The sequence below is a fragment of the Vigna unguiculata genome, chromosome 1 (assembly GCF_004118075.2).
Source record: "Vigna unguiculata cultivar IT97K-499-35 chromosome 1, ASM411807v1, whole genome shotgun sequence".
Classification (NCBI taxonomy): domain Eukaryota; kingdom Viridiplantae; phylum Streptophyta; class Magnoliopsida; order Fabales; family Fabaceae; genus Vigna; species Vigna unguiculata.
In genome coordinates this window covers 18191332-18206316 of record NC_040279.1, presented here as the reverse complement: position 1 = coordinate 18206316, position 14985 = coordinate 18191332, and positions in this window count along the sequence as shown.

Sequence of the window (14985 nt, the reverse complement as noted above, 5' to 3'; positions counted from 1 at the left end):
TATTATTATGTATAAATAAATTATTTATACAAATATATTAATAATTAAATTAAATTATTTAAGGGAAAAAAACAAAAAAAATGACATGCACGGGTCTCAAACTAGTAAGAAAATGTATTCATCATGAATTTGGGAATGAAGATTATGAGCCAAAACCAAAACAGAAAACTCTACTTATCTGTTCAACCCTAGATCCCTTTCTTGCAACTATGATGACCAAGCACTCTCGTTGAAAATCTGCCAAATTGATGCGTGCATACGAACCATTGTTATCTCTTGAATCTGTTAGTAATTTGGGATATATATATATATATATATATATATATATATATATATATATATATATATATATATATATATATATATATATATATATATAATTAAATGTGTTAGGGTCATTATATTATTAGTCAAAGTATTAAAATAATCTAATTAATTAAATATATGGCTAAAAGCATATACATGCCATGATATATTAAATGTGTACATGCCATCAATACTCTAATTTGATGAAGGCGTCAAATTAAGAATATTGAAATTAAGTAAGTAACTGTCAGAAGTTACATAAATGTTATGGTCTCCATCTGTGATCAAGTTACATATTATTTTTACTCCTTTCTCTCTCTCCTCATCAAGAGAAAAAATCTAGAAGAAAACTTTAGGTGTTCTACAGTTGGAAAATCATGTACCATATTTTTCCTCTACCTCTACTATTTCCAATCATAAGGTAAGCTTTCTCATTCAATTCTTTGAAATATTAAGAAGTGCTTAATTTATTATGAATGTGTTGCTCTTTAATGTTTTCGTAAACCAACAATTGGTCTCAAAGTGATGAAAGCGATGTTTGTTTATGTTTAAGGCCATTAATCGCATGAATCCAAATTATGGAGAATTCCCAGTATGTCTTTAATCTCTTTGGTGGGTTTCAAAGAGCATGAACTTTTGTATACAATTGATGTTTTTGGAACGATTTTTAAGAGCATCCGGAAAGTAAAACAATTGTATGTTTTTCGTGTTGCCAATTCAGTTCTAAATCGATGTATTCTATTTTAAATTTACGAACCCTAATTTGGGATAAATCCCCAATTTCGAAACTGCAAAATCCTAATAATTGCAATCAAGCTTTCTTTTTTTTCATTCTTGCTTTCTTGGTTCCGGTGCTTGTTGGTTATCCAATGATCAAGTAATGCTTCTTCTTCCCTAGGCTTGAGACGATGGAGCACACAACCCAGGCACGGTTTCGTCTTCAGAATCAAGCTGCTAGTTCGAGGGGTGAACGGTGGTGGTTTGCATTTTTATTTGTGTTGGCTGCTGCCGTGAGTGATGGTGGCTCATGTTTCTGATCTGGTTGTTGCCCATCGCGGAAAAGGCTCATTCTAGATCAATTTGGGTTATGGATTTGGTGCACTTGTTGTGCTTGGCTAGTTATGGTCGTGGTTGATTCTAGTTCTGGTCACGTATGCAGGAGTCTCTTAGCTATGAAAACTTTCGTAAAGGAGAAGAAGAAAACTAGAAAGCCTAATCTAATTGAACTTTAGGTTCAAATATAATAATTAAATCAACATATTTGAACATAAGGATTTATCTTTTGAAATATAAAAATAAATATATTTGGTTTTGTAATAAATAAATATTCAAATTTTGATTTTGTTTAACATTTTCTTTATGAGCAAATTGAATCAAGATATCGTTAAAGTGACCTCTCTTGAGGAGATAGTTCGTGAGAAATGTTAAATGTTTGTGTTTATGTATATCCATGCGATTATTAGTCGGCCCAAAGGAAGATTAATATTTGGTCGGATTATATACACATTTGTAATGGTAAACATGTGATAATTATAAAATTTTGCTTTGTTGATGATAAATCAATCCAAAGATGGGTTTGTTGTTGGACATGTTTTGTTATCAATGTTTGATCATTACAACAAGATACCCCTAGCAATTAATATTATTATCCATAGACTTGATATTAATGGGCATTAGGTGTCTTGAGATGGGCTACACCATTATTTGAATTTATTTATTTATTTATTTATTTTTAGGTTGTGAGCTTATTCGTATTTCTCTTACTCTAGATACAACTATAATTGCTTTTATATCCGCCCATCAAAATTTGGTTTCGATTCTTAATGGAACAAGTTTTAAGAACTCGAGTGAGAACATGTGAATTGTTCTTGGCTGCAATCTTGACCTTACAGTAAGGATTTAGAAATTCACTTCTTCTGCAAACTCTAGTATCTCTGAAGAGATAAAAGGATATAAGAAGTGAGATCGCTCAAATCGTGTGAGCCTTTCTTTGGTTTGCTTTCAGATCAATTTAGCTTTAGAACCAAGAAATAGTTAGTGATTAGACTTTGGTGTAACAACTAACATCAGTGTTTCAATGAAGGGTTATATAAGACCCGAGGAAAATTAAATAAATAAATATTTATTTAATAAATGTGAGGGTGGGAATTCATGAGATAATTAATGCAGAGAGAGATGACAATGAATAGTACTAGCTTTGGTTGAGAGTATTTAGTTATATGAGAGGACTTGGATTTAAGTCTCTGTATGCCATTTGTGTGGTAATTTAAGTGTTTTATTGTTTTGCATGTATGCTTGATCATATAATAGGAGGATAAAATCATAGAAAAGTATGAATTACTAAGAAACATCTAGTGACTTGATGGTTGAGCATACACTTAGTAATTGGGAGGTTGTGTGTTTGAACTTTGTCTAGAGTGAAATCATAGTATTTTTTTTTTGTCTTGGGGACGATTTTAGGACGAGATTTAATTAGACTTTAAGGACGAGATTAAGTAGCAAATTTTAATTAATTTAATTTTATTATAATTAAAATCAGTTTAAGGTTAAAAAGGGGAAGAGAACCAACATGGTGGTGTGCTACAAAATTTGAGAACCCTAAAGAATTGATCGAGGTGAGTGTGAGACGGCCGAGAGAAGGGACAAGTTGGTGCAAAGAGGAACTTCCAGTGGGAATTCCAGGTTAGGGGAAGGTGAATTTGTTTCTTTTCTCCTTTGTGGTTTGATAAATGATTCTTGTTATTCGCGAACACATCCAAAATGCTTGAATGTCTTTTGTTTTCTATCCATTGGTATTTTGTCTTAGCATTGTAGAGAAATTTTAGATTCTTTATATTTTATCATGTTGAAGTTATTATATTATTGATTCGTTTTAGTTAAAGATATATTGAAAAAATATGGGTTGTGTTATTATTATAACCGTATTCACAATTTTAATAATTTCTATTTTACATTTTGAATATTAAAATTAAGAGTTTATTGGGAATAAGTTAGTGTTATAGAGTCTAGAGGTTATGATGTTGTAAAATAGATTAGGAAATAGTTTGCGTTAGAAGAATTTTATTGATTGTTATATATGCAGTGGGTTGTCTATATAAAAAAAAATGGAATGAATATTTTTGGATGTTTTAAATTGTGAATTAATGTGTAATTGGATATTTTAAGGCAAATTTGGTTACGGGACAGTAGATTCCTTATAAGGTATATTAAATGTTTTTTTTTTTTGTATAAATTTTTTATAATTGATAAAGTTGGATGTATGTGGAATAAAGAAACAAAAAAGTTTATTAGAAGAATGAAGATTCTATTGTTTTATTTGTTCAATAAATAATTTCGTAGGATAGTCTTTAGTTTTTCTTTTCTTTTCTTTGCTTTTGGATGTTGTTTATGAAAAAACAATACTGTGATGTGATTATAGAAGGTCCAATAGAATTAGTTTTCTTTGTTGTATAATGTTTTATTTTATATGATTTTAATATATATATATATATATATATATATATATATATATATATATATATATATATATATATATATATGTGTGTGTGTGTGTGTGCGCGCGCGCTACAAGTTAGTGGGGTGATGATTATACAAAGCATATTTTGTAGAAATATTATATTATAATTGTATGAGGATTTTTGGTTTATGAAGATGATAATTTTGGATTGGATGAGAACTTGTTTGGTTAATTTGGTTATCGACACTATTTTGGAACCTTAAACTAGTAGTGCTACACTATTGGTGTGGCGAATGGCGGTGCAAGTGCATCCGCTAGGCGATAGGCCACAAAGAGAACTCTGGGACAAAACTCGAAAGTTGGTGCTGACAACATAAGGGATCCCGCACGGTGGTTTTTCGTGAAATTGGGCCTGGACTAGAATCTAGTGGGATGGCGCCTGGTAGTGCCAGGTGTTTCGCCAAGCAATCTGGAACCAAATTTCGCCTAGCGACGCGTGTGAAGCGCCAAACGGTTTCGGGTGCATAGTTGGATTGCATGAAGGATTCTACACAACTTTGGATGGAGGTCTTGAGGCGATGATTTGCTAGGGGCCCAATCACGAGTGGAGTTTGTATTGGGGTAACACGTGGTCACTTGAGGTTGTAGCTTGGTGGTTATAGAAGTCCAGTGAAGTGTGCGATATCATGGCTTGTATGGATGGGTTCCGAAAGATTTCCCTCCTCGATGTTAGTCAATGAGTTTGGTAGTCTTGGGACAAATACGGACTGGAGTTCATATTAAGGAACTCCACTTGGTGTTGCAGATTGTAGTCCGTAAAAAGATCATTCCCACGTGTGGACTACCAATGGTGGCCTGTAGTCGAAGGGATGAGTAGACACTCGTGACAGCACATATCAACTAATGTAATCATCAAAGGATGTAGAATCAAGAGGCGTCCAGAGGAAGATGTGAATGTTTGGGGTTTGAGGTTTGGGTGTATAAGAAGTGTTAGGGGTTTTAAATTATTATTATAATGTACATTATAATGCATTTTTATTCTTTTAAGCTCACCTTATCTATGTGTGTTTAGCAATGATCATGTAACTCGTTACATGAGAGTAGATGATGTTGCAGGAGGTGCCGATGAGACTTAGCATAGGAGCATGGCAGCTTGGGAATTTTTAATTCTACAGTTCTTTTTACTATTTTTGTAATCTAGATTTATTTTGGATTTGGAGATGTAAAGTTTGAGTTTAATTTATGTTTTCAACATTTTGGCTCTTACAATAAAGTTAAATTTTTCTTGTGTTTTGGGAAATTGTGTTGAATAAATGTGATTGTTATGTTTTTTGTTATTAATTTTATTTAAATAAGTAATATCCGGCCAAGATGTTACAGATTACATAAGCTACCAAAAGTAAATTGATTCTGAAAGATGGATCTATGTTGGAGACGACAAATCGGTGGAGGTGAAAGCTATAGGGGGCATTTTAGATTATTATTGTGGACCGTTTTTTATTTAGATTTTAAAGACACTTTTGTTGTGTCGTTATTTAGACGAAATTTGGTTTCAGTTTCTTGTCTGGACAAATGATGTTATTTGTGTTCGTTTGGAAACAATGAATTTAGGTTGTCTTTAAATTCAAATATAATTGGAACTGGTTCACTTTTGGATAATATATATATATATATATATATATATATATATATATATATATATATATATGTGTGTGTGTGTGTGTGTGTGTGTGTGTGTGTGTGTGTTTGTTTTCTTTAATAAAATTGTACAAGCTGACTTGTACTTTATAAAATTAAAGAAAATAAATTTTGACATATGGCCAGATTGAGCCAGAACTCACAAGACTTTTCATCTCCTCCCCAAACTAACTCCATCAAGGACAATTTTTGAAATAAGTATGAGGGAGACAAACTATAGATAGAATATTTTTTTCTTTCTTTTTTGTTTTTGTTTTCATTTAAAAAAAATTGTGATTTCTTTTTGAGAAAATTGTGAAAGTAGTAACTTTTTACTAAGTGAAATTTTAAACAATATGTCTCATAAGAAATCCACCAAAAATATTTCCATGTTTTCAATAAAAGATATTGACATTGGATTTTTAGGATTTCATTTGGTAATTGGGATGATCATAATTCTGGAAAAATAAAAGTTATGTTGATATGAGTGGATTGTTTCTATGATTTGCTAATTGAGTTGATTTGAGAATTTCTTGATTAAATCTTATGTGGAAGAGTTTTGACCTTATGAGTCTTGAGCCTTAATGTAAAGGATGGACTACCATGTGTCATTCCTATTTTTCTTGAGTGACTTGCTCATGTTTTGTTTATACTCAAATGTTTAGCTTGATTCTTTTGTTTTGCATTTTAGGTAAATATGCATGATTTGATATGACTGAGACATTTCTTGTTTATAGGTACTTGGCCAAATAAGCCAACCTTAACATTGATCCATTGGTAGCCCCTTTGAGCTTTAAACCTATTTTTCTTGTTTTTAAACCCATTGTAAATCCTTATAAAGAAAAAGATCATGTTTTTCCTTACCTTAGGAAGAAAGAAATGAGCTAGTGGATTATGTTAAGATTGGTTGAGGAATAAAGTGTGTAACTCACCCACAAATTAATAAAAATGGCAAAAGGAAAATTTGTTGATGAAACAGTGTTGAAATGAAAAAAATAATTGCTTTCTAAAAAAAAAGAGCAACAAAGCAATAAACAAAAAAGAGTTGGTTTTGAAATTATGCTCCATTATTCTTTCTATATTTTAATTTTAAAAACCCTCAAAATTCCTAAATTTTTCCTACCTTTGCCTTGGCCCCATTATAACCGGTAAAAAGTCCTCATGATCTTTGAATGCATGTTTTCTGAAAGTTTGTGAATATTAGAGTCTTGTTAAGTATTATGAGTGTTTACTTGCATGAGTATTTTGAGTGAAAACACAAGCCAAAACACTTGAGCGAATTTTGGTGAGAAAATACACATATAACTTGAGTGCTTTCTTTCATAATTGATTGTCTTGTGAATTCAAAAGATTAACTTATGTGTGAAAAATAAAATATTTTCGTTTGTTTATGCTTGGTAACTTGATTTCTAGAATATTGATTTGTCTCAAGTAAGGTTCATTCCTTTTATCTAGTGTTGATGTGAAATAAAATACCTCAGAACAAAGTTTTCAAATTACTCAATTTTGCCCAAGAGTGCAAAAGGATAAGTGTGTGGGTATGATGAGTCTGTATTTTTGCCCTTATTTAATGTTTAATTCTGGGTATTTAATTGAATTTGTGTGCTTAAAGAGCAATTTAATTGATAATTCTGATAATTAGGCTGTTTGAGCTTGTGTGATAAAAATGTCTTAAAAAGTGATTTTTAGTTGCATAAATTATTTTTGGATATTTTAACGTTTGTTGATATAGCTCAAGTTAAGATTAAGCTTATTTAAGGTAGAAAAATAAATTAATTGAAGTTACAAACCACCTTTAAATAAGGCTAAAATCAGCAAGTTCTAGAAAAATCACTTTTGCACCCTATACATTACTTATACATTCCCCTATTTCCAAATGGGCTACAAAAAACCTACTTCTACACTCTTGACTTTGTCTATTTTCACTCCTCTTTCCACTCATAAACTAAGAGGCACTTAAATCATGCCATGTGGCAATCCTCCACTTATTAAACTGACCAATAAGAGAATGACACGTGTCATGATCCAGCAACTAAAAATTCAGCCAACCAAATGGTGTCACGTCATCATCTTCATCTCTCCTATGAGAAACCCTAATTTCTCCTCTTCCACCATGGTAGTCGCCGCGTTCATGAAAACTATCGTCAGCAATCTCGCCTGTGGCGATATCATCTACACAACAGCGCCTCCACGAATCTACATTTCGAATCTATATAGCCAACCAGTCAGTGATGTCGTAGATCTCCTCGCGAAATCTCCATGGAAGCCACTACAACGTTCGCGCACCACGAGTCCCTGCAGAAAACATGATCCATTGATGACGCAACAACCATGGCAGCAACTTCGTGAAACAAGAATACACCAGCAGCCAGTGCAGCAACGTTCACGCACCCAAAATCGTGAGACCTTCATTGCATCAGCAACATCATAACAACCTCAGTGTTCCACGCAGCAAAACCAAGTCGCAACAACGACGAAGAACACGAGTGCCAATTTACACCACCGGCACAATGCAGCAACAACTGTTGAGGTTTTCATTCATCTATGTCTTTTATCTTTGAATCACATAAAAAGTAATGATTTTAAATCTATAAGCATGTTGATCATATGAGTCCAAGGGTTTTTAAATTTAATTGAGACTTTACTTTGGTTTTATTTAGAAACTTTCATGTGATTAAAAGAGTTTTTACCAATAATTGAGACTTTACTTTGGTTAAAAGTATTTACTCTGACGAAAATTAATCGAAACTTTACTTTGATTAATTAAACTTTTATTTGGTGAGGAGATAAAAGAATAGACATGATTAGGCATAGTAAAATTTGATTGAGACTGTACTTTGGTTGAAGTTACTGTGGATAATCTAAAAGTTCTCACTTTTAATTGAGATTGTACTTTGGTTAAAAGTGAGAACGCCAACAAATTAATTGAGATTTTACATTGATTAATTTGCAAATCTACAACAATAATTAATTGAGCAATAATCTTTAGATAACCGATGATGAATCTATTTTGAAAAAAGTAGTGGAATCAATCTATTTTCTTTACTATTGTTTTTATCCCTTTTTTATCTTTTCTATTTCTTTCTTGTTTATCTTAATCCTCCTATATTTTTATTATTTTATTTGAATATATTTTTTGTATAGTTTTTATAAGAACTAATTTGTTAGAAATCAATTCCGTGTTTGTTGGACGATGACTTAGGATTATTTTATCCTTTCTATTTTTCTTGATTACTATCTTAGCAATGCTAAAGTTGTTATAGTTTAGTAGTATTAATTTGATCGTGTCAACGACATCGTTATCGATGATCATCTTAGATTATGAGCCTGATTGATGAAAATAAAATTGTGCAAATAAATGTTGTTTAGTACCTTCTGATTTTTCCAAATGTCATGATTATGAAAAGGAGACTATTAAAGATAAAAGAAGTTTAAGTAATCGAGTATTTTTAAATTATTTAAGTTATTTTTATTACTTGGAAACCGTGCGGCTTATAGAATATTAATATGTTTGTTGTAAGTAATTAATTATTTTTAAATTATTTAAGTTATAAATTTCAAATGTTTTTACTCAGACATCAATTAGGAAAATAGAATATGTGTGGGGTTTGAAGATTAATAACATTTATTTCACTGTCCATTTCACCAAAATTTCACTTCCAGAACCTTCTTTTCTATAAATATCCCCTTACTTTTCCTTTACATTTGGTTTCAAATCCAAACTCTCTCAATACCTAAGCCCAAATTCTCTTGATTGGCATGGAGTTCTCTGATAGGAAAATGTTTGAAAAAATCCATAAACATTGTCTTCTGATATGATAAATTCTACATGTGAAAATAGTAGAAGTTTTGTTTGTTGTGTTTGATGTATCTCCAAACTTTTCTTTTAGTGTGTCAAAGGAAGATTCTGAAGTTTTTACCTGTTATAGGCTAGGGGCAAGGCTTTAAAAGAACTCTTTGATGACAGTTTTGACTGCAACATAAAGGCTTTTAGAGTTTTTGTTATTCTTTTTTATTATCACATAAGCACTCCCTTCTTAAGTTTAGGAACTTTAACAACTAATGCTAAAAAAAGTATTTCGAACAATCTCTTAATGAGTCACCATTTCTCTTGCAACAAATTGTGTTATGAAAATCTTAGAAAAGTCATCACACCTTGTCCAAGCCTCCATTGATGAGCATCTTGGTTCAAAGCATTTGTAATGTTGGAAGCCCGCGAACAAACATTTTTGGAACCACATAATGAATTACCCTATTTGAAAAGAATTCAAAATCATATTGTTAAGGTATAAACTCAAATTTTATCCTTCTTTATTTGGTTACTTATGTTCTTAATGCTAGTTGTAGTTCTTTCTTTTTGTTTAGTTGGCCTTGCATTGATAAAGATATTATATATCTCTTGCTTTTATTTATATTGATAGAGATATCATATATTTGATTCTCTTTTATTGTTACCAAATATTCTTTTTTATTTTATTTTTTACTTTTCCCTCTATATGATGGGACATTGTACTCTATATATTGAACAAAGGTTCTAATAAATCAGTGAGCAAGCAAACTCTCTTGAGTTGGTTTTTACCCTAATTTTTCTTGTGCGTTTTTTGTACGCATCCTTTCTTCTTTCTCTCATGGCTTATACACTTCTAACATGGTATCAGATTTAAATCGCCTTCCGCATTTTTTGTCCTTTGTTGTTGATTTCCTGCCATGGCCAATACCCATGGTAAAAATTTTCGTGGTGGTTTCTCTAGCAATCGTGGACGAGGCCGCTTTCCTCGGTCTGGTGGCCGCAATCCTAGATATTGTGACCATTGTCACCGAACCAATCATACATCTGATTCTTGTTGGATTAAGCATGGTGTGCCTCAAGGCTCTAACCTACACACTAAAGTCCAATCTCCTCCTTCGAAGCCCTCTACTCATGCTAGTATGGTTGGTATCGTCTCCTCTACTGCCGATCTTCGTGTTGGGAAGGATGACAAAGCTGAAGCTCAATTTGGTTTCTCTAGAAAGTAATATGAAGCTCTTCTCGCCTGGATCCAGCAGTCTCCCAATGATTCTTCTTCCATAACTAGTGTTGTCATCAATGTACTACCAAACCACATGTTTTGTTTTTCCCTTTTCTTCTTGGATTTTAGATAGTGGTGCTACTGACCATATTTGCCTTTTAAATCTTTATTTCAAAATCTCAAACCTATTTCTCCTATTTCTATACAATTACCCAACCAAAACTCTGTCATTGCTAAATTCTCGGGTACCATTGTGTTGGGAAATATTATCCTTCATAACACTCTTTTTATCCCTGAATTCTCTGTTCAACTCATCTCTATTCCAAAATTGCTTAATTCTACTAATTGTCTTATGGTTTTCTCCCAAGATACTTGTCTTATTGTGCAGACAGATACCTTCCAGACAATTAGAGCAGCTAGGAAACATCAAGGCCTATTTTATCTCTTAGATAGTTCTCAAGACAGACGTAACTTGAGTATATCTAACACAAATATTTCTTTACCACATTTTACTCTCATTAATAATGTTAGTCCTTGTAACTTGTGGCATATGAAACTTGGTCATCCATCTGATAAAATCTTACAGCTTTTTGTTTCTGATCATCCTGATATTTTTTCTCCTTCTATTATTGCTTGTGATGTTTGTGCTTTTGTGAAACAAAAATGTCTGAAATATTCTTCTAGCACGAGTATATCTCTTCAATTTTTTAAACTTATCCATGTTGATATTTGGGATCCGATTTCCGTCTCTTCCATTGATGGATACAAGTATTTTTTGACTATAGTTGATGATTATAGTAAATTTACTTGGATTCTTTTTCTTAAAAATAAAACAGAAGTCAGATCTGTTCTTCAAGACTTTATTATTTTGACAGAAAATCAGTTTTCTTGCAAGCTTAAGAAAATACGTTCCGATAATGGCAAAGAGTTTCTTCTTAATGATTTTTATAATAGCAAGGGTATTTTTCATGAAACTTCTTGTAACAAAACGGGATTGTTGAGAGGAAGCATCAACATCTTCTTAATGTGTGTCGTGCTCTTCTTTTTCAAGCAAAAATACCCAACATTTTTTGGTCCTATTCCCTTAAATTGGATGTTCATCTAATTAATAGGTTACCCACTCCTTTTCTCAGTAATCAATCTCCTTATGAATTGGTCTATTCTACTAAACCCGATTTTTCTAATCTAAAAGTTTTGTGTTGTCTGGCTTACGCTAGTTCTGCCAATAATGGAAGAACTAAATTGGATTCTCGAAGCTTAAAATGTGTTTTCCTTGGTTATAATTCTGGAACAACGGGATATGTTTTGTATGATCTTCACTCCAAGTCTATTTTTGTGACTAGAAATGTTATCTTTCATGAAAATATTTTTCCTTACTCATTCTCTTTGCCTTCTGATAACTCTATTGCTTCAATTGATGATTCTCATAATTGTGATATTAGCATGTATGATTTTCCAGCTTTACCTATTTCACATGTCATTGACCTTACTACGGACCTTGTTACTAGTATTGTTTATGATAATGCTGAAGTTACTGATCTTGATTTTAGAACATCTCATAGAGTGAAAAACAGGCCTCGATACTTAGATCAATATTATTATGGTGCTGCTTCCACTTCATGCTCTACTTTTTCCACACCTTATCCAATGCATTCTTTTTGTTTCTTATGATAATTGTTCTTTTGACATCAAGCCTATTGGTTGTCGCTGGGTTTACAAACTCAAACATAAACCAGATGGCACAGTCGATAGGTTTAAAGCACGATTGGTGGCTAAGGGTTTTACTCAAACTGAGGGGATTGATTATTTTGAAACTTTCTCTCCTGTTGGTAAACTTACTACTGTCCGCATCCTTTTAGCCTTGGCCTCTGCTAGTGATTGGTTTATTCATCAATTGGATGTTGACAATGCTTTCCTCCATGGAGACTTACATGAAGAGATCTATATGAAGCCTCCACCTGGTCTTTCACTTCCCCAGCCAAATCTTGTTTGTAAGCATAACAAGTCTCTATATGGTTTGAAACAAGCCAGTCGTAATTGGAATCAAAAATTAACTTCAGAGCTACTTCTTCTTGGTTACACATAAAGCTTTGCTGATCACTCTCTCTTTGTGAAGAAATTTGCCTCTGATATTACTGCTTTATTGGCTTATGTCGATGATGTGGTTCTCACTGGCAATAGCATTGCTGAAATTAATGTTGTAAAAGCTCATCTTCATTCAAGATTTCATATCAAAGATCTTGGCCCTATCAAGTATTTTTTGGGTCTTGAAGTTTCTCGTTCTCTTGATGGATTAGTTTTAAATCAAAGAAAATATTTTTTGGACCTCATTTCAGAGACAAGGATGCTTGGATGTAAACCTGCACCAACACCATCTGATCCTTCTATCAAGCTTCATGCCGACGAGGGAGCTCTTCTACCAGATCCTTCTTCCTTTCGGCGTCTTATTAGATGATTACTTTACTTGACTAATACCAGGCCTGATATTAGTTTTGTTGTCCAACAACTCATCCAATTTGTTTCTTCTTCGCGTGAACCACATATGCAACAAGCTTTACGGATCATTCGGTACTTGAAAAATGTTCCTAGATATGGCCTTTTGTATAAATCCAATACCTCTTTTAAAATTCAGGCGTTTTCTAATTCTGATTGGGCAACATGTGCCACTACCCGACGCTTTGTTTCTGGATATTGTGTTTTCTTAGGCACCTCTTTGGTTGCTTGGAAGTCTAAGAAACAAACCACTGTTTCACGGTCTTCTTCTGAGGCTGAGTATCGTGCCTTGGCATCCCTGGCATGTGAACTACAATGGATTCAATACCTTTTTCAAGATTTGCATTTTTCTGTTCCCACTCCCTACATTGCCTTTTGTGACAACAATTCTGCTATTCACATTGCTAAGAATCCCACTTTTCATGAGAGAACCAAGCACATAGAACTTGATTGCCACATTATTCGATAAAAGCTTGTTGATGGTCTTATTCACCTTCTCCATGTTCCTTCTAGAAGTCAACTTGTTGATATGTTTACTAAGTCCTTACATCCTTCTACTTTCTTGTTTGCTACTTCCAAGTTGGACCTTTACAATCTTCATGCCCACCTTGAGAAGGGTGATAAAGATATTATATATCTCCTGCTTTTATTTATATTGATAGAGATATCATATATTTGATTCTCTTTTATTATTATCAAATATTCTTTTTTATTTTATTTTTTACTTTTCCCTCTATATGATGGGACATTGTACTCTATATATTGAACAAAGGTTCTAATAAATCAGTGAGCAAGCAAACTCTCTTGAGTTGGTGTTTACCCAAACTTTTCTTGTGCATTTTTTGTACACATGCTTTCTTCTTTCTCTCATGGCTTATACACTTCTAACATGCATCACTAATAAGCCTTCCATACGTGTGCTTCCTCCTTCTTTCTTACATTCTTGTATGAATCTAGTTTTCCTCTTTCAATGAATTTTTTGGTGTAAAAATTATTTTACTTGCTAGAAAGTAGGGACAAAAAATATTATAACTAGAATCTTTATAGAAAATTCTCCAACTCTAATCAAAGTATTTGTTCCTGCAGAAGAACAAATAAGATGAGTTAGGCACAAACGTCACCTTACCATGTAGTCCGCTATCTCCTCAGTTGGCCTCTTCCCGGTTGATACATGTCAGCTTGAACCCAGGAGGGATTACCTACAGAAAAGTCTCCGAAGCTCAAGTAAGTCAAAGCTCTCAGAAGGTCAAATCAGTGATTAATGAATGCATACCTTTAATTACTGGGGTCCACGTGTATTTATAGAGTATTAATGATGTTTGATTACCTCATGGGTCGGGCCTTGACCTGGGCTCTAGCTTGGGCCATGAGTGGGCCTGGGCTCTAACCCAGGCCCTTAAGACCTATTGAATGCGGGGGCTCTATTTTCACTAAGTTTATTGGAGTTGTCGGCCTGGCCTTTAATCTTATCGGGTCTACTGGAGTAGCCGGCCTGGACCGGCTACCTATCTGAGGTTACATGAGGTGTAGGTTATTCTTCTAGAGGTATAGGTTAAAACCGGTACAAGTTAGGCTGACTCGGCCAAAGCTGAATACTTAGCTGTCTTGATATATAAATTGTTTATTTATTTGGTCGAGTTTGGTTAGGTGGTACAATATTTGAGTTCAATTTCCCTCCTCTCTTATGTTTGTGACCATTTATGAATTTATGTTTGTGAACTATTTATGAATTTAGAAATGTAGTCATTTGTTGACTTATTTTGATCAAGGACTTCCATAATGTTAGTGCCACTTATTCCCCACGCAAATCTATTTTCCTAAATTTGTGCATCTTTATTCTAACATGCTTAATAATTATCGAATTCTATGATCCTTGCACAGAAAAACATAAAGTCCACTCATATTCGGAATTTTCATGAACTATATCCATGGTCGAGAGGGGGAGAATATATAAGGTCAATTAATAGATTACTATAATTTTTTCTTTTAAACAATTTGTTTTTATGTTGACTTTTTATTGTATATGAATTAGAACATCCAAAT